The 18545-nt window shown below is 41.4% G+C and overlaps 1 long non-coding RNA gene across 1 annotated transcript in view; it reads left to right on the plus strand.

Annotated features, from left to right (window-relative positions):
• The window catches only part of LOC122558155 (uncharacterized), a 260883-nt gene extending 242577 nt beyond the window's left edge, over positions 1-18306 (plus strand). The window contains exons 3-5 of the long non-coding RNA XR_015761418.1: positions 5953-6122; positions 8185-8295; positions 18137-18306. This is a non-coding gene — a long non-coding RNA (uncharacterized LOC122558155). The remainder of the gene's footprint in view (positions 1-5952; positions 6123-8184; positions 8296-18136) is intronic.
• The last annotated feature ends 239 nt before the right edge of the window (positions 18307-18545 follow it).

Below are 18545 nucleotides of genomic sequence, written 5' to 3' on the forward strand. Positions count from 1 at the left end.
TGAGAAAGATGTTGCTGGACTTTGTGAGCTATCAAAGGTGTGAATTTTTTAAACTCTCAGGAAGCAAATGAAAGCATCTGACACAATTACTCAAAGTTAATATTTGGAGAAATGGAGATCTGGGAACTCATTGGAAGCTGCGAGCAAGTGTTGACTTTTTGTTATAAGAACTATAATTTCAAAGTTTGGGAGAAGATTTGTAGCTCGGGTGATCGTTGTTGTGGTTCTGCTCGCCGAGCTGGGAATTTGTATTGCAGACGTTTCAATCCTTGTCTAGGTGACATCCTCAGTGCTTGGGAGCCTCCTGTGAAGTGCTTCTGTGATATTTTCTCCGGCATTTATAGTGGTTTGTACCTGCCGCTTCCGGTTGTCAGTTCCAGCTGTCCACTGCAATGGCCGGTATATTGGGTCCAGGTCGATGTGCTTGTTGATTGAATCAGTGGATGAATCCCATGCCTCTAGGAATTCCCTGGCTGTTCTCTGTTTGGCTTGTCCGATAATAGTAGTGTTGTCCCAGTCATGTTGCTTGTCATCTGAGTGTGTGGCTACTAAGGATAGCTGGTCATGTCGTTTCGTGGCTAGTTGGTGTTCATGGTTGCGGATCGTTAGCTGTCTTCCTGTTTGTCCTATGTAGTGTTTTGTGCAGTCCTTGCATGGGATTTTGTATACTATGTTGGTTTTGCTCATGCTGGGTATCGGGTCCTTTGTCCTGGTGAGTTGTTGTCTGAGCGTGGCTGTTGGTTTGTGTGCTGTTATGAGTCCTAGTGGTCGCATTAGTCTGGCTGTCAGTTCAGAAATGTTTTTGATGTATGGTTGTGTGGCTAGTCTTTTTGGTTGTGGCATGTCTTTCCCTTAGGCATCTGTTGATGAAATTGCGCGGGCATCCGTTTTTGGTGAATACATTGTATAGGTGTTCTTCTTCCTCTTTTTGCAGTTCTGGTGTACTGCAGTATGTTGTGGCCCTTTTGAACAGTGTCTTGATGCAACTTCTTTTGTGTGTGTTGGGGTGGTTGCTTTCATAGTTTAGGACTTGGTCTGTGTGTGTGACTTTCCTGTGCACCTTAGTGGTGAATTCTCCGTTCGGTGTTCTCTGTACCATCACGTCTAGGAATGGGAGTTGGTTGTCGTTTTCTTCCTCTCTGGTGAATCGGATTCCTGTGAGTGTGGCGTTGATGATCCGGTGTGTGTTCTCTATTTCTGTGTTTTTAATTATTACAAAGGTGTCATCTACATATCTGACCCAGAGTTTGGGTTGAATTTGCGGTAAGACTGTTTGCTCTAACCTTTGCATTACCGCTTCTGCTATGAGTCCAGAGATGGGTGAGCCCATGGGGGTGCCATTGATTTGTTCATATATTTGGTTGTTGAATGTGAAGTGTGTTGTGAGGCACAGGTCCAGTAGTTTGAGTATGCAGTCTTTGTTGATAGGTTCCCCGTCTTGTTGTCTGTTCTGTATGTCCAGCAGGTTGGCTATTGTTTCTCTGGCTAGGGTTTTGTCCATAGAGGTGAACAGTGCCGTTACATCGAATGAGACCATAGTTTTTTCTTGTCTATATGTATATTTCTGTCCAAGAATTCCTGTGTTGACTGTATAGAGTGTCTGGATCCGCTGATCAGGTGTTTCAGTTTCTGCTGTAGTTCTTTAGCCAGTTTGTGTGGTGGTGTCCCTGGTAGTGATACTATGGGTCTGAGTGGGATGTCTGGCACTCATCCACAAACTCCATCAACAAACACATCGACCTGGACCCAATATACCGGCCACTACAGCGGACAGCTGGAACTGACAACCGGAAGCGGCAGGGACAGGCCACTATAAATGCCGGAGGAAACACCACAGAAGTGCTTCACAGGAGGCTCCCAAGCACTGAGGATGTCACCTAGACAGGGGACGAAACGTCTGCAACACAAATTCTCAGTTCGGCGAACAGAACCACAAGAACTATAATTCCACAGAGAGTGGGTTGGGTGACAAACATAAAAGGGGAATGTTCTCTCTGTGGTTTAAATTATGAGTAACCTACATAAAGAAAATAGTGTTTAGTCAATAGTGCTGTTTTAGTTAATTGTTACAGTAAAAGTTTCAAAATATGAACTCTTACCATGTCATTCTTTCATTAACTACAAATTTAAATTTTAAAAAATTGTGATGTTTATGGAGGTTGTAAAAACCTGAACCATTATTTTAATATTCTTAAGCAATGATTGCAATTAATTTTAAAATTGTGATTTGTTCAGTGGTATTTGAATTGAAACTTCAGGTTTATATTTATAATGATAAACATCAAATTTTTTGGTAGAATTGAGCAGGGCTTGTCTCTTTGAATGTGATGCTAACTGATGACAGAGTGATGTTGATTGATGTAGAGTGACAGCCATTACGAAGCTAGCTGTCTTGTGCAAAGATTCCAACAAACCACACCCAGCTAAGGAGGAAACCTCACCAGTGAGTAAAGAATTAGAAATACTTGTTGGAAGTCACAGTGGCTGAGCTCCACTTTTAATCCCAGTTCCTACTAATATTATTCAGGTAGTTCATGGTCCCTTCCAGGAGATACTTGAGCAATCTGGGAGACTTGGGAGATTCATCAAGTTGAATTCACCGCAAATTATTGCCTTGTACAATACCCCTGGCTGGGTTGGGGGAAATTACTGGGGTCCCTCCATAAAAATAGCAGGTGTGCCCATCAATGCCCCTCACTATGAGTGGGTGAAAAAAGAAAGTAACACATTTAAAACCTGTCTAGAGTTCAAGCTAGTGCATTGACCATGCCTTTGAGATTTACCAGATTATTGTCCTGTAAACCTGATCGGAGTCAGTGTACCAGTCCACAGCTCCTGCACAAATAAAGGTCCAGCCTGTGTTAGTTTCTGGGCACTTTGCATTTGGAACATGTACAAAGATCTCAATCAGAATTCAACCCAGCAGAGCCACAGATTCATGGCTTGGGTGAGAAGCAGCAGGGTCTAGGTGCCATGAGATCTTTTAGCATTACGTATTCCAATTATAGTAATAGCCACATGCATTTTTATGATATTTCTGTAACAAATTTTGGTTGGCTTTAAATTGCTCTGTGTTATATAAATGGAAATGCTTAAGTGAGCCAACTATCAAGCAGTTTAATCCTTTCAGGACTAAATGTCCTTGGCCCATTTTAGAATATTGCATAATTCTGTTTCAAGTCTTACAAAACGTCCAGGCTCTGCTCTCTTGCTAATCTTTTCTGTGTTTACATTAGACGTTGGTAGATTGAGACTCAAATCAAGACTGCAATTTAAATTGCAAGCTGGAAGTGTCATCAGATGGAGAACAAGCTTCTGTTTTTCACTATCATATAACTCAGAAGGTTGGGAGGTCAATCCTCACTTCAAATTTGTGCCCAAATATCTAGGCTAACATTTCTGTGCAATTCTAAATGAGCGTTCGACTGTCAGAGCTACCATCTGTCAGATGAATTGTTCAAACAAGCTTTTTGCTTTCTTTCAGGTAGACATAAAAGCTTTCATGGAATTTTTTTCAAAGAAGGTTTTTTTTTCCCTTGATGTCATGCTGACATTCATTTCTCAACAGTATGATAACAGATTAACTGTTTATTTAAAACATTTGTGTTTATGGCACCTTGTTTTGCATGAATTGGTGGGCACATTTTTCCACAAAACACTTCAAGAGTAATTTATTGGCTGTGAAATATCCCCAGGATATTAACCACACTACATAAATGCAAATTCTTTCTTTGCTGACTGAATACTATTCAGATTCACTTGAACTACTGAACACAGTCTTCCATTATTATCTGCGAGTGACCGTATTCTTGTTAGCTTAGCAAAGTCAGTGTTGCAATTCGCAATGTGGGGAGAATCAAAGCTGAGTCTGTTATTCCACTACCCAGTGTCAACCCACAGACTTAGCAGCAGAGGTCACTTGGTAGAAACCAGAACTGGAAGTAAGGTCAAGAAGGTTAAATGAGGGTCAGAACCTAGCACTGCTAGGGTACAGTCATCTGATGTATTATTATACAGATCTCAGAAAGACAATGTACCTTTAAGATAGCTTGATAATATTGCGATATGCGACATGCTATAAAATGATTCCATCTTAGTTTAGTTCAGTCAGTTAGTCTGTTAGGAGGTTACCAGCCAACTACATATATAATGCAACAGCAAACTACGTATGCATATAACCCACATTATCTGAGATTTTATAACAGTGTATGTAGTTAGTTACTAATATTTAATAAAATTCCAGTTATCTGACTCAATATGAACCTGTGAATCTAACATATAGAAAACCATGAGCACATAATCACCTGACAGGGGTGTTCCTCTATGAGATGGGTTCACCATCCACTTAAAGCTGGCAGACAGGTCTTGAAACTGGAGGGCCAATTGGAGGCTCGAAAGAGGCAGTACCAGAGGCAAGAGAGAGAGAGAAGGGGAGGCATCTAAAGATGGAGCTAGCCCTTCAAATTAAACTTGAAAACAAAAACCACTTCACATCCAGGTCACCATTGTGAATGGGCATCCTCTCTGTAGGAAAGCTTATGGCTGCAGCTGAGGTCAAACAGGACAGCCTGAAAGCCTGCCTGTTGTACTGGCCCCCAAGCAGGGGGACACCTTTAGGAAGCTGGTCCCAGCTGGCTTAGGACACTCACATACAATCAGCCTTTGCTAATAGGTCTCAATAGGCTTTTTTTTTGGTTATCACTTCATGGGTACTCATGCTGCCCTTACCCCTATTTGGCAGCTAGAAAGATGATCCAAGGGCCGAATGGTGCTGGTGAATTGGCACACTACCAACAGCGTAAACTTTCATGCACATCCCTTGCTGGTGCTCACTTCTTATCAGAATCCAAAATCTAATGCGAAGTTTCATTTTTACTTCAAAAATGATGATAATATTTGGAACATCTCCACCCAAATCCTGGCTGTGACCTGCTAAGTCAGTGTGGATGAGGTATGGTACTTGACAGCATCCAGATGTGTAATCCAACAAAGCTCATTGAAAGGCCCTATTGATCTACAGGTACAAATGGCCCCAGCTTGTGACTTTGGCTGCTCAGAATTCTTAGAAAGTCCTCCTGCAATTTGATACTTATGGAAAAGATGATCACATCACATTCCTGCCTGTCTAATCTGGGTCCCAAAGTTTCCTAACCCATTAATCAGTAATGTAACGACTCCTCATATCTTATTCAAGCTATAGATAGGGTTGTCTATGAAACCAGAGTATCGCCTTTGGGAGGAACAGTATCATTATTGCTGTCACCTGACTAATTATTCTGCAAATTCTGTTCTTGGTTACAGACATGCTGGTTATTATTGGTTTAATGAGTTTGACCAAAGTTCACACTAAAATACTGACACAGTAAAGAACTAGAACTGAGAAGAGAAAATAAGTGATTGTATGATTAGCCATGTGATTGCTAGCAGGTACTTATGCCCTGTGTGTGTGTGTGTGTGTGTGTGTGTCACATTGATGTGTGACAGTGGTATGTCGCTCTCACAATGCAGTCATGTGCTTACTATTTACAGTCTCGCATAATACTCATGATATTGGGTCCTTGTGGCCTATGTTCAAGTCCCACCCACTCCCGAAGTGAGTAATGACATCTCTGAGCAGGTTGACTAGAAAAATAGGCTAATTTGAAAAAAAAATCTATGCTTCTTACAAGATCCAATCTGTGGGATTTCTTCATAATTTTTCCTTCTTTGCTTCTCAGCTGTTGTATTGCAGAACTCCGTTGCTGCTGACATAAAACCATCTTTAAACTTGAGTGATTTTTTTAAAACTGTGAATCCATTTCCTTTACAGCTAACTGCAAGTGAGATCCTGGGTGAAAACAAAAGTAAAGGTTTTGTAATTGTGTCAAACTGAGCAGCTTTTGTTACAGTGTATATTTTAATTGTTCAGCTCTGGTAAATGTTTTCTTTGTCCTTTTGTGCTTACTTTGTTAGAATGCCAACAAAGCCTCATGCTTGTCTAGCCTCCTGGGCAAATGGATTACTCTGTCTAAACGTACCATATTAATAAATAACCCCAGATGGAAGAAACTTCTGTCAGACAGCCCCAAACTGGAACTGTGAAGACAAGAAATCAGTTAACTGCTGGATCCCAATAACAGAGAGTGAGTCTCAGCATTGTGCGTCACAAACACCGAAGTGACAGTTTGTTAGAAAGCCTTGCTAACAGGACCATCGGTGACAGCTGGAAGAAGTGAACAGGAAGTGATATGAACTTCCATGAGTTACAGCCAGTCATCTGCTGCGGCTTTATAAATGAATGGGCTAACATGTGGAAAATTTCTTTCTTTTTACTGAGTATAGTCCTCGTGAGAGTCTCTGAAGCCTGATCATCTGATTCTTTTCCTGTTAATTCCTCTGAGTAGGAAGTAATTTCAGAAAGAACAAAATCTTTCGTGGCAGCAATGATCTTTGCAACAACTCCCCCTCTTGAAAAGTTGGTTTAGACTGTTTTTTATGCTTTGGTGACTTTTTAACTGAACTTTGACTTTGAATTTCAAAACGTGAAAAGATCTTCTCATATAATGATGAACTTTGAAGGTGACTAATTAAACCGGAATCATTCAGCGTAACAGTGAACTCAAAGTTGGTTTAAAATAGATTCAAATGGTTATCAGAATCTCCACTCAAACTTTAAAGTTAACTAATTAATTTTATTCTATCAAAAAAATCTAAAATGTCAGGATGTTTATATGATTAGATTAGATTCCCTACAGTGTGGAAACAGGCCTTTCAGCCCAACCAGTCCACACCGACCCTCCGAAGAGTAACCCACCCAGACCCATTTCCCTCTGACTGATGCACCTAACACTACGGGCAATTTAGAATGGCCAGTTCACCTGACCTGCACACCTTTGGAATGTGGGAGGAAACCAGAGCACCCGGAGGAAACCCATGCAGACACGGGGAGAATGTGCAAACTCCACACAGACAGTTGCTCAAGGCCAGAATTGAACCTGAGTCTCTGGTGCTGTGAGGCAGCAGTGCTAACCATTGAGCCACCATGCCAATAGAATATCATAGAATTTATGCAAGTGCCAAACAATAACCATTGCTATAAGTGACAATCTAACCATTTCTCCTTGACATCCCGTACTGACAGCATCTACACCTGCAATATCAACAATGATGAGTGACCAATTGGTGATTCTAGCTTGTTTATCAATTTATTCATGCTACAACTTACCTCATTAATACCTTTCTGAGCATGTTGAATAAGCTAGCTGTTCAGAATTCTCAGAACAGTTACCGGGTAACTTCAGATTGTCAATTGCTCCAAAAGGACCTATATGCTGATCACTAGGTACCATACTGATCACGGCATGCTCTATGGTCACATGCACCCCACAGACATTAGCATCTGATATGTGCCAGCCTCTAGGATTCCTTATGCCCACATCTGGGGCTGCACCAGCAATTTTCATTGTAATGCTGCAACAAGGGCACTGTGCGTTCAGGGACACGCATCCAATTCATGGACTGGACCAGGCTGCACCTTCAGTCTATTCATTTGCTGTCATAGCTCTACTTCACTCTGAATATACCTGGATGCTCAAGCATCCTTGCCTTGCCCCTTTGCCATTTTGCCCCTCAGCCTTAGATGCCAGGCTCTCAGTACTGCTGCATTATTGTGGAAAGCCAGGAAGCTTGTCATAGTTATCAGCAGTCTTCAGTCAAGGGAGATAGTCTTCGCCCAGGGATTCTGGGACAATAAATCGAAGGTAGCTACTGACACCAGTCCAGAGGCTTTGATACAGTTAGTCAGCCACTAGGGATGGTCAGAGTTGGGGTACTTTGCACATTAGGGGTGAGGAACAGAATGTTGGGCAGCCCATCATCCGTATTGACTGTTGTTACTATACACAAGCTACTTTCTTCCTGGAAAGGGAGAGAGGCAGATATTATGGGAGATGAAAGTGGGTGGCACGGCTGTTAAATTTGGTGCAAATCTCTCTTGATACTCTGCCACATTTTGAGTCTTAAAATTCACAGAATATGTGCACTCTTTGCTTTTCAATACCAACTTATCTGCATTGAAATCAATTTGTCAATTATACAACAAGGCTTACAGTTCATCTCTGAAAATCTCATATTTACAATTTGTCAAATGTTGATAGTGCTTAATTGAGTGTTCCTCAACATTAACAATGTAGCTTTGCGTTACAGGCATCTCAAGGGAAGCCTACAAGAAAATGGAAGACCCAAATTCCTGGATGATCGCCTCCAAATAAAAAAAAACTTTGCAAAATATGCTGCATTCTTTCCAATTCTTGAGCAGTGAGTCAGATCTTTACCTTGCCATCTATTTTCTTTAAATCAAAGTCATCACATTTAAAGAACAACTTTTAACAGTCTGAAAACTTGTCCCAGTGACTTCAGCTTTCTTCCACTTTTCACTAGACTGTCAATTGAAATATTTACATTAGCTGGTTTCATATAAGGGACACGGTCAGTTTGAATCTTTCAGATCTAAATAGCAGATGATTCATTTAGCAATTTTTTACATTTATTATTACAATTTAATTACGTTTTGTTTCTTCACAGGATATGGGCAATGCCACATTCATTATCCACCTGTAGTGATGATCCAGCTGAAATGCTGTTCAAGAAGATATTTAGAGTCCCAGATAAATTCTTTTTTTTTAACTAGTTAAACAATCTCAATTGACAAACATTGTCCAACACAGGCAGTACAACTGCAGGCAGATCTAATGACCATGTCACTAATTAAATTAGCAATACAACAATAACAAAAATTGGAGAAGTTAGGAAGAGAGTTAGGAGTAAATTAAAGTAATGTTGAAGTTGTAAGGAATTCAATTCACCCCCTGTGGTGCCCATTTCTCACTGAAAGCTTTCATGATGTTGGTGGATACTGTGTGCTCCTTCTCCAAGGAGACCTGGGCACTAACGTAACCTTGGGAGAGGACAGGCACTTGTGAGTCATGACCCTGTCCATAGCCTGCTGTCTGGACCTGTTGGTCACTACTTTGGCGATGTCCCCGTCCCTAACACGATGGGCACCCAAAAGTCCAGGAGTGCAACCGAGAGAACAATGACATATGTATTAAAAAACCGAACGGGAGCTGCAACTGCCCACAACCAACGTGCAATCCTTGGACTCCACAGCACCATAAAGTAAATTGATTCCAAGATGAATTCTTCAATATGCTTCAGCAGCCTGCATAGTCTGCTCTTGTGTTCTTGCCTCTTATACTAGCAAGGATCTGAGGGGGCAAGTTAAAAAAAAACTACCATGAGGTGATAGGCCAATCAAAGCAGTACCAGTTGTGGTGCATTTTGGATCTGAGTGCCCACTGATCAAAAGGAGTGGGTACTGATAATACCAGACTCTGCAGACCCTGGGAAATAATGCTGACCTATTCTCTGGAGGTTGTTACTATTCTTTGTATATCATGTCAAGCATGGAAGTGAATGTTTGGTGCAGCCATTTTGGGTGCACAAGCTGCTAGTGACACTGTTAGTGAGGCTAGATGCAATTGATTTGGAGTCAGCATCCAGTCTAAGTGGTACTGTGCATTTAAAATTAGTTTCATATGTAATGGCACTGAGGATTGACGTTGGTCTCTAGCATGATCCATGATATCCATCTCATCCAGAGGAATTAGAATTAGACCACTGAAGATGCTCACGTTACTGTCTTGTTTTAAGAATAAGATCCGAGAAATCTTAACGTACCCAGTTTTCAGGGGCATGAAAATGATTTCAGCCAGGTTTTGCCACTCACTGTCAGATCAATATTTTCACTTTTGACTTGCTCTAACACCAGCAGAGTAAGGTAAAAAAAAATCACGACACCAAGCGGGTCCAGCGGGTTTATTTGAAAACACTAGCAGAGTAATGACTGAAAAAAGAGCGGCACAGTCTGCTGGGAAGAATTGTGGGAACTTATCGTTCACTTTAGCTTCTCTGGTGTGGTTACTACTTGTTTCTTGCATCAGAAAGGAGTCCCCGTGGGGGAAAAGAAAGTGTCACTCCACCTCAGTGACCTCCCTCCACAAATTAACAGCACAGACTTGGCAGCTCTCAACCTGAAATAGTCCCTCTTTCCTACTCTATGCCTCAATGAGGGGGATGCTGAGGTCAGATTTCTTGAAAGCTTCTTCTTGTTCCTTCAATCCAGCTCTCACCTTCACTCTAAGGCTGCTTGTTTTCTCTGATGCTGCTGTAACCACTTATGCAGCAGCTGATTTCACGTCCGGCAACAACACAGGGCTCCTTTGAGGCCTAACCCATACTTCAACCAAAGTATTCCTCTCCGAAACCTCTGACATATCTGAGGTTTTACACCACTTGTGTAATTCTCAGTATGCTAATTACATGCCCAATTTGCAGTAGGGTCAGCATCGGGATGGTATGGTTGACCAAATCCTGGACTCACCTTGCTTTTAATATCAAAAAATCCATCAGAATCACGAGACCAATCTTCTTTTATCAATGCAGTGAAATGAAATAAAATGAGTGCACCTTTTGGAAACTGTCGGGTTATTTACATATTTAAAGATTAGGCAGATGGACTGAGTATACAAATAGCTTTTATTGTGGGCTGTGGCAGAGAGAGTAACAAGAGGTCATATGACATGTATGGAGGATTTGGTGCAGTTAAAATAGGCAATCTATCATCGAATGGTTAACATGTGCTAGAAATAGCAAAGCAGATCATTAATCTCCAGGGACATCAAAGGGAACGTATTGTTGCATGTTGGGTTTGGAAGTTAAGTCAAGTATTGACTGAAAAAAATAAAATGCAAGAAGATCTAATTATTAATCTGGAAATGTTTAAACCATGGCCATTCCACAATTGTATTAGAATGCCAACATGTTAAAACTTGTGCAAAGTTGGTTCTGCTCCAAAGGTGCTTGAGGTAACACCAGCTTCAGAAATACAAAGGACCAAGTGCACATAACTCTTCTGTGCTTGCTTTTATTCCTTTCATTCCTGGCTTTTTGGCCAGGGGTTTTGTTTTACAGAGTTGAGATGCAGCTGTGGCACCGCCTGTCTCAAAGCCAACTCCGCCAGACACATAGTTTATAACAAGTGGGAACTGAAGCTATAATTATATGAAATAGATTTAATTAAAGGTCTATTTCTCGGAAGGTAACACATAGCAAAGTGCAACAACGTTACTTTAAAGTTCAGGCATGCTGAGAGGGATGGGATAGATCGTTCTATCATTCTGTCCTTTTTTTTAACATTTGCCTTTTTTGCTAACACACTCACCTGTAACTCATGAACAGGAAGAGTGGTGGCACTGCCCCTGAAACAGACACTGCAAACACTGGGTGGCCATGGAAGCTGCGATTGTGATGTGGTCAAAAGGATTGATTATCAACCTGTAAATCTTTGCAATGTGCCGAAAGCAGGCAGCAAGATTGGAATGATCTCCTGCCTGACCAGAGGTGTATAGCAATTGCATTGCTGTAGCCTCCCCACTTTAAAAGATTCCATATGCAGGTTTATGTCATCAGCTCTATTCCTCCCTTTGAGGGACAATCAGAATAACGAGAAGCTCGTGAATTCAAGTCTAATTTTGGAGGCTTGAGGACATCATCTAAGCTGATGCGCAGATACATTACCGAGGGAGTTCTAATTAGTCTCCAGTGGGTGTGGTAAACTTGATCACAATATTGCTGGCAGTATTTTCCATTCACATTGCCTGCTATTTTAAACAACTACTTCTCCACAGTCAGTTCTACATAGACTGTTCATTTGCTGCATGCATCAGCAACGGGTCCAATCATCACCATCTTGTGTGCTTTGTGCAAAAGCAGATCTTTGGCTTGTTGCCTTCTGTTGTTTCTTTGGCAGTATTTTCCATCAGTGACGGTTTGTATTATTTGCATGGCATTGCCTTCCATTCTGAAGGGCAAGGCAAGGAGGCAGAGGGGATTTGGTTAGAGCAAGTGTATCGTGTTATACATTTATGGTCTCCTTATTTAAGAAAGGACTTAATTTGTCCACAAGGTACTCCAAATTATTTTACAGCCAATTAAGGAGTCGCAGGTAGATAGGATAGTGAAGAAGGCGTTTGGTATGCTTTCCTTTATTGGTTTGAGTATTGAGTACAGGAGTTGGGAGGTCATGTTGCGGCTGTACAAGACATTGGTTAGGCCACTGTTGGAATATTGCATGCAATTCTGGTCTCCTTCCTATCGGAAAGATGTTGTGAAACTTGAAAAGGTACAGAAAAGATTTACAAGGATGTTGGCAGGGTTGGAGGATTTGAGCTGTAGGAAGAGGCTGAACAGGCTGGAGCTGTTTTCCCTGGAGTGTCGGAGGCTGAGGGGGTGACTTGTAGGGGTTTACAAAATCATGAGGGGCATGGATAGGATAAGTAGACAAAGTCTTTTCCCTGGGTTTGGGGAAGTCCAGAACTTGAGGGCATAGGTTTAGGGTGAGAGGGGAAAGATATAAAAAAGACCTAAGAGGCAACATTTTCACGCAGAGGGTAGTACATGTATGGAATGAGCTGCCAGAGGATGTGGTGGAGGCTAGTACAATTGCAGCATTTAAAAGGCATCTGGATGGGTATATGAATAGGAAGGGTTTGGAGGGATATGGGCCAGGTGCTGGCAGGTGGGACTAGATTGGGTTGGAATATTTGGTCGGCATGGACGGGTTGGACAGAAGGGTCTGTTTCCATGCCGTACATCTCTATGACTATGCGCTTTTTTTAAGTGTAGTCACTGTTGCTGTGTAAGAATTGAGGCAGCAAATGTGCACACATCAAACTCCCATAAACAGCAATGTGATAATTGCTAGATAATCTGTTCCAGCAATGTCTATTGACTGAGAAATATTGGTCAGGACAACAGCAATTAAATCTTCAGCTTTTATTTGGAGTAGTGCCGTAGGATCTATTGCATTTATCTGAGAGACATTAATTAAATGTTTTTAATAAATAGTGGTTACCTTATTTAAAGAAAGATATAAATACATTGGAAGCAGTTCAGAGGAGTCTTATCAGACTAATACCTGGAATGGATGGTTTGTTAGAAAGGCCAGACCTGTATCCAATGGAGTTTCAAACAGTAAGGGTTGACTTGATTGAAGCATGAGGAATCCTGACAAGGTGGATGTGGACAGTATGTTTCCTCTTAAGGGAGAATCTAGGACCAGGTTTCACTGTTTAAACATTAAAGTGTGGCCTCTTCAAAACACAGTTGAGGTAAAATGTTTCTCACTGAATTTTTGAACACGTCCTCAAAAGCCAATGGAACCAGAATCTTTGAATATTTTAAAGGCAGAGATGGATAGATTCTTAGTTAGCAAGGAGGGTTGAAAGGTTATCAGTAGTTGGTGGAATTGTACATTTGAGATTGCAATCGAATCAGTGTGGACCTTGTTAAATAGAGAGCAGGTTGGAGGCGCTGAATGGCCCACTACTGCTCCTTGTTTGTATTTGACATTTCATTTGAAAGACAACAAATAGTGTCAATAGTGGAGCACGCTGTCAAGAGACTCTGGGGGTAAGCCTAGATTACTGTGCTTTCCTGTATGTTTCTGCTCTTGGCGCACCCTGCAATCAAAGTGGACAGGAAGTTAAGAGGGTGGTTTGTTTAAGAGGCCAGGTTCTGCACCCATCTTCAGTGATAATGCTTCACGGGTGCTGATACAGCATTCAGGAGAGCAAATACCTGTCAATCTGAATGAATTGACATTGCAATAAAGCATGAGGTGAACTCACTATGCTGAAATTTCCAGTCAGTCACTCTCTCGCTACTTCATTATCAGTCCCATCATGTTATTGCCAGTAAAGCAAGGGACCCCAGAGATGATTACACTGGGGACAGGCAATTCTCAAAATTAATCTTGTAGAATTGCTAAAAGATCACAAAGATTTCAAGTAAAGCTGTGGAGTTCCAAACATCAACCAAAGGATTTCCCGGCATCTCCCCCACATTAAAACCCAACCCACTTCTCTCAGAGAAACAAGTTAGTGCTTGTGTCCCTCTTCAGAAATGTTTAACTCTGTCTGGGAATGATGATAGCACCTGTACATGTGCTTGGCTTTACAAACATTCTGAGCAGTGTTTGGTTGAATTGACAGGGCCTCACTTGCGAGCTGGAGAGCCTTGCTTGTTTTTTTTAGGAAAATCTGCCAAATTATGTGCCAATTAGGCACTTAATTGAGCAGCAGCACTCCTTCCCCTGATCAAGGTTCCTAGGGATAGATGTCCCGCCAGCCAAAAGCTGCCAAATATTGTTCTTTTTTTCTTAATTAACTTTTAACAATAAATAGGAGCAACACAACCTACCCTAATGCAGAGATACTGAAGCTTTAGAAATGTTTCTACCCAGTTTTGAACTGGAACCTTTTCACACGTTAGGTGATTGCCATAGCCACTACACTACAAAAACATGACAAACCCATGCTAGGTGAGAGTTGAATTTATAATCTCAGTAGCTAACCTGCCTCTATATTTTTCACCTACTATGCACTGAAATCAATTGTGTTACAACAAGACTAAATAAATAAATCCCATTAACTATTACCATAAATAGGAGCAGCACGTCTTTTTTTCGCGGAAGGATACAGAGGCATTAACCCTGTTTCAACCTGGGGACTCACTGTGTGTTAGACAAATGTGGCCACCACTACCCCACACAGAAACACCACCCGTATTGATGGAATGTAAGTTCTTTGAGTTACCAAGACAGGACTTTAAAGACACAAGAGCATTACACTGAGCCTCTGAATTACTAATGGAGTGAAATCATCGCTGCGTCATCATTTGTCCCTTTGTCCATCCATAATTTCACTTTCGATTTGGCGTTACATGTTGACCAAACAGACAAGGATGGCAGATTTCTTTCCTAAAGGGTCATTAGTGAAAATCAATGGTAGTTTCATGGTCACCATTATTGAGACTAGTATTTTAATTAAATAAATGGTGGAATTTGAGCCAGTGTCTTTAGAGCATTAGTCTGGGCTGCTTGTGGACCGATAGCAGCATTGCCACTAAATTACCATCCCCCCTCATTAGCCAGCTCTATCACCAGGGAGGTGGTGGCTACTATCGTGATCACCTAAGGCCTTGGATCACTAAGGGACACAGACACTAAGTGATGTCAGGAGTGGGTTTGTGGGTTCAGGTTGTGGGTAAGAGAGAAATAGGGTTGAGGGTGGGTCTCAAGGGGCACACCTTCCCATGCCATGTCCCTCCATCAGACACTAAGTGTCTTTGAACAAGGAATACACTCAGAGCATAAAAGTAACTCCAACAGGTTTTGATGTTTGATCTTTCCACCTGACAAGTACCCTGTTTATTGTTGATTGAATAATGAAGTTGTTGTGTAATGAAGCCCTCAACATAGTTATTGTATGCCCATTTAAGTGCTTCAATTGGCAGAGGAATATTCACATCTCCCACATAAGTTTGGTATCAGGATCATTTAGTTATCATTGGCAGGTCATTAAACTCAGTTCACTGAATTAAAAACCCTAATATCAATCATAATAAATCATGAACTGCTGCTCCACCTCCACTTTCCTAAGACTCACTGCTCTGATATCTTATACTACCATGTTGGTGGTAGCTTACCTAGAAACAATTAGAAGTTATTTTTGAAAATCATCAACATAGATCATTATTACAGAAATGAAAATATATACTGAAGTATCAACACTCCCAAGGATGCCTATCTGTTCTGTGGGCCTTAAGTCAAATTATCTTTTCATTTTCTTTGCATCCGTTCGTCATTTTGAAATATTTATTTCTTCATGGTATCATCTTTCTTATTAAAACTCCCCCCCCCACATGCCCCTGCTTTTGTTTTTAATTTCCTCACAGTGACTCTTTTTCTTCATGAATGGTTTAATACCCCCACAACGCCACCAGCCAACCAAATCTTTCTTTCCATTATTCAGTCAGTTCCTCTGAATGCATGATTTGGAGATGCCGGTGTTGGACTGGGGTGTACAAAATTAAAAGTCACACAACACCAGGTTATAGTCCAACAGGTTTAATTGGAAGCACTAGCTTTCGGAGCAACGCTCCTTCATCAGGCGACAACCACCTGATGAAGGATGGCACTTAGAAAGTTAGTGCTTCCAATTAAACCTGTTGGACTATAACCTGGTGTTGTGTGATTTTTAACCTCTGAATGCATGTCTCTTTATATCATTTGCCTTTTGAATCTATTTTCCCAACCAATCGAGTCACTTGATCTTGGCCAACTATAACCTCTTTCTTTTATTAGCCTGAGGATGTTAGGAATCAGACTGGTTTTGCAGACATATTTCTCAGTTTCAATGTGTAGACTGTCACCCAAGTTCCCCTTTGTCACAATGGTCTGACAATATTGTGTGTTGTGAAATGCAGCACACACTCTGAAGGGTAAAGAAACAGTTGCAGAACCAGACGGAAAAGGGTAAACCCAACACAATTAACACTGGGTGTGCATTTAAATATTTATGCATTAAATCTGGCATCTTAATGAGGCTTGCAAAGGAAGTAGGCATTTCACTAAAAATAGAAGGGTGCTGAATTGCAGACTAGGAGGAATTTGGCTCAAAGCCTGCTCATCCAATTGAGTACGCCCTCTCCTCCCACAGCACCAGGATCACAGAACCAAGCCAGGCAGAACCTCTCATCAGAACTGTGCTAGAGTCACAACGCTACAAGATAACACACTTTTTTTTGGTGAAAACTTTCCATTTCTGATGCATTACAAAAGGTACAAAACATATTCTCTGTTTCCATTTCCAACGTTCAAGACTTTATAGCTTATCTTGTATCTATGCCGCTCATGTTGGCAAAAGTAATGATCAGGCATTAAAAGACTGTGGGTGACTCAAAGTGGAATGGTCACCAGTGGAATATGGAGATGGGCTAGATACCATACAGCGAGACCCATCATTCTATTGGATTGCATCCCACCTCCCGCAAACATTTGAACCTGAGTGCTAGCATTGTACCAGTAACAAGCAATATAATCCTTCCCTGCCAACAGTGTTCTGACCCCTCTCTCCCACACCAGTCCTGCCGAATCTCCCTTTCTTGATCCTCCAAATTCCAGAATGCTTATTCAACTCAGAACTCTGGACCTCCTGGGTTCAATTAACTATACCAAGCTCAATAATTAAGAGCGCTATAGAATATTTTTATTTGTCAATGGATCGTGCCCATTACGTTACATCATTTGCTTGTTAATGAGAGACAGCCTCCATGCTGCACATTTCTTTGCCACTTTCCACACAGAATGGGTTAGAAATTGGCTCATGAAATTAAAATGGTTAAAATTCAGCCTAAATTTGTCAGTTTTTCAAATACTTTGGCAAAGTGGATAGTGAGCTGCAACAATTTCAACCCAGTATAGAGCTAGGCAAAAGGGATGGCGTAAAAAAAGGATAGAATTTTGGAATTCTATAACATCGAAGAGAATTGCTTGTTGCAGCTTTACAGTCTTTAGATGTTGGGACCTCAAACAGTTTGCGTGTCTTGATCCATTCGTGAAATCCTGAAGTTGAAAGGTATGCAGTCTTTCTGAAGTGTGAGGACAATCCTTTCACAGTGTTCTTAATCTTCTCTGTCATGCATTTGGCATGACCTGATTTCAGCAGGCATGCACTGCCTTCCCTTCTCCTCTTACAGACATCGATGTACTTTTCAGATGCACAGCTGCACATTCTCTTGTAAACACAGTAACTCGAAGCAGTTGGCAAAATACAGACCGAAGCTGAGACCAAAAGGGCTTCTGTTTTAGTGCTTTGGTGAAGCTGACGCTTGTGTGGGTGGAGGATGGTCACATATTTATACCTGAGTTTTGAGCTGTGTGCACACACGTCAAGCTGAGATGAGGTCAGAGCCAGGGCAGTCTATAGTGTTCCCATTGTTCCTTGGCATGTCATGCATGTTGAGGAGATGAAAGTGCCAAATAAAACTGTGTTTGCAGTTTAAGCCGTGATTTTATTTTTGCATTTGCATAAATATAAATTAGCTTCTCATGCCAGCCTGGGGAAAATGCACTAAATATGATGGTCACTGACAAAAACCATGTGGACTTGTGGTTGTCTTGGCTACCATGTCTGATTAAAGTATTTTACATATGACCTTGTCTCTGATTCCTTCCTCTACTTATTGTTTTTGGCAGGGACTTTGCAGTGGAAAAAGTCTTCAGCAAAGTTAAAGTGGAGTCAAGTCCCTTTTCTGCAAGGTCAGTTTTGACATGAAGTGATGTTGTTTTTCTTTTTCAATACCCTCTGGTCAATACAAATGAAATGAAGCCAGGTGACTTCAGAGAATCATGTAACAGGGCCAGCATGCCAGCTTTTATTAAGAACATAAGTCAAAAGACATAAGTTTATTTTAGTCTTTCGAGAAGCTCCCTAACACACTAAATTCCCTCTTGTAATACTCAAGCTCTCTTCCAATATCACGAGGGGTCAGACTCCTTTGGCTGCCCACATCGCTCTTGTCTCTGCCCACCCCTACACCAACCCAGCCCTGGTGAAAATGGGGTGAAGTAGAAACTAGGAAGAAGGGCCAAGCGTGTAGGGCTA

This window comes from Chiloscyllium plagiosum, unplaced genomic scaffold, assembly GCF_037043375.1.
Source record: "Chiloscyllium plagiosum isolate Xiang-an unplaced genomic scaffold, Cpla_swu_hap1 HiC_scaffold_2, whole genome shotgun sequence".
Lineage (NCBI taxonomy): Eukaryota > Metazoa > Chordata > Chondrichthyes > Orectolobiformes > Hemiscylliidae > Chiloscyllium > Chiloscyllium plagiosum.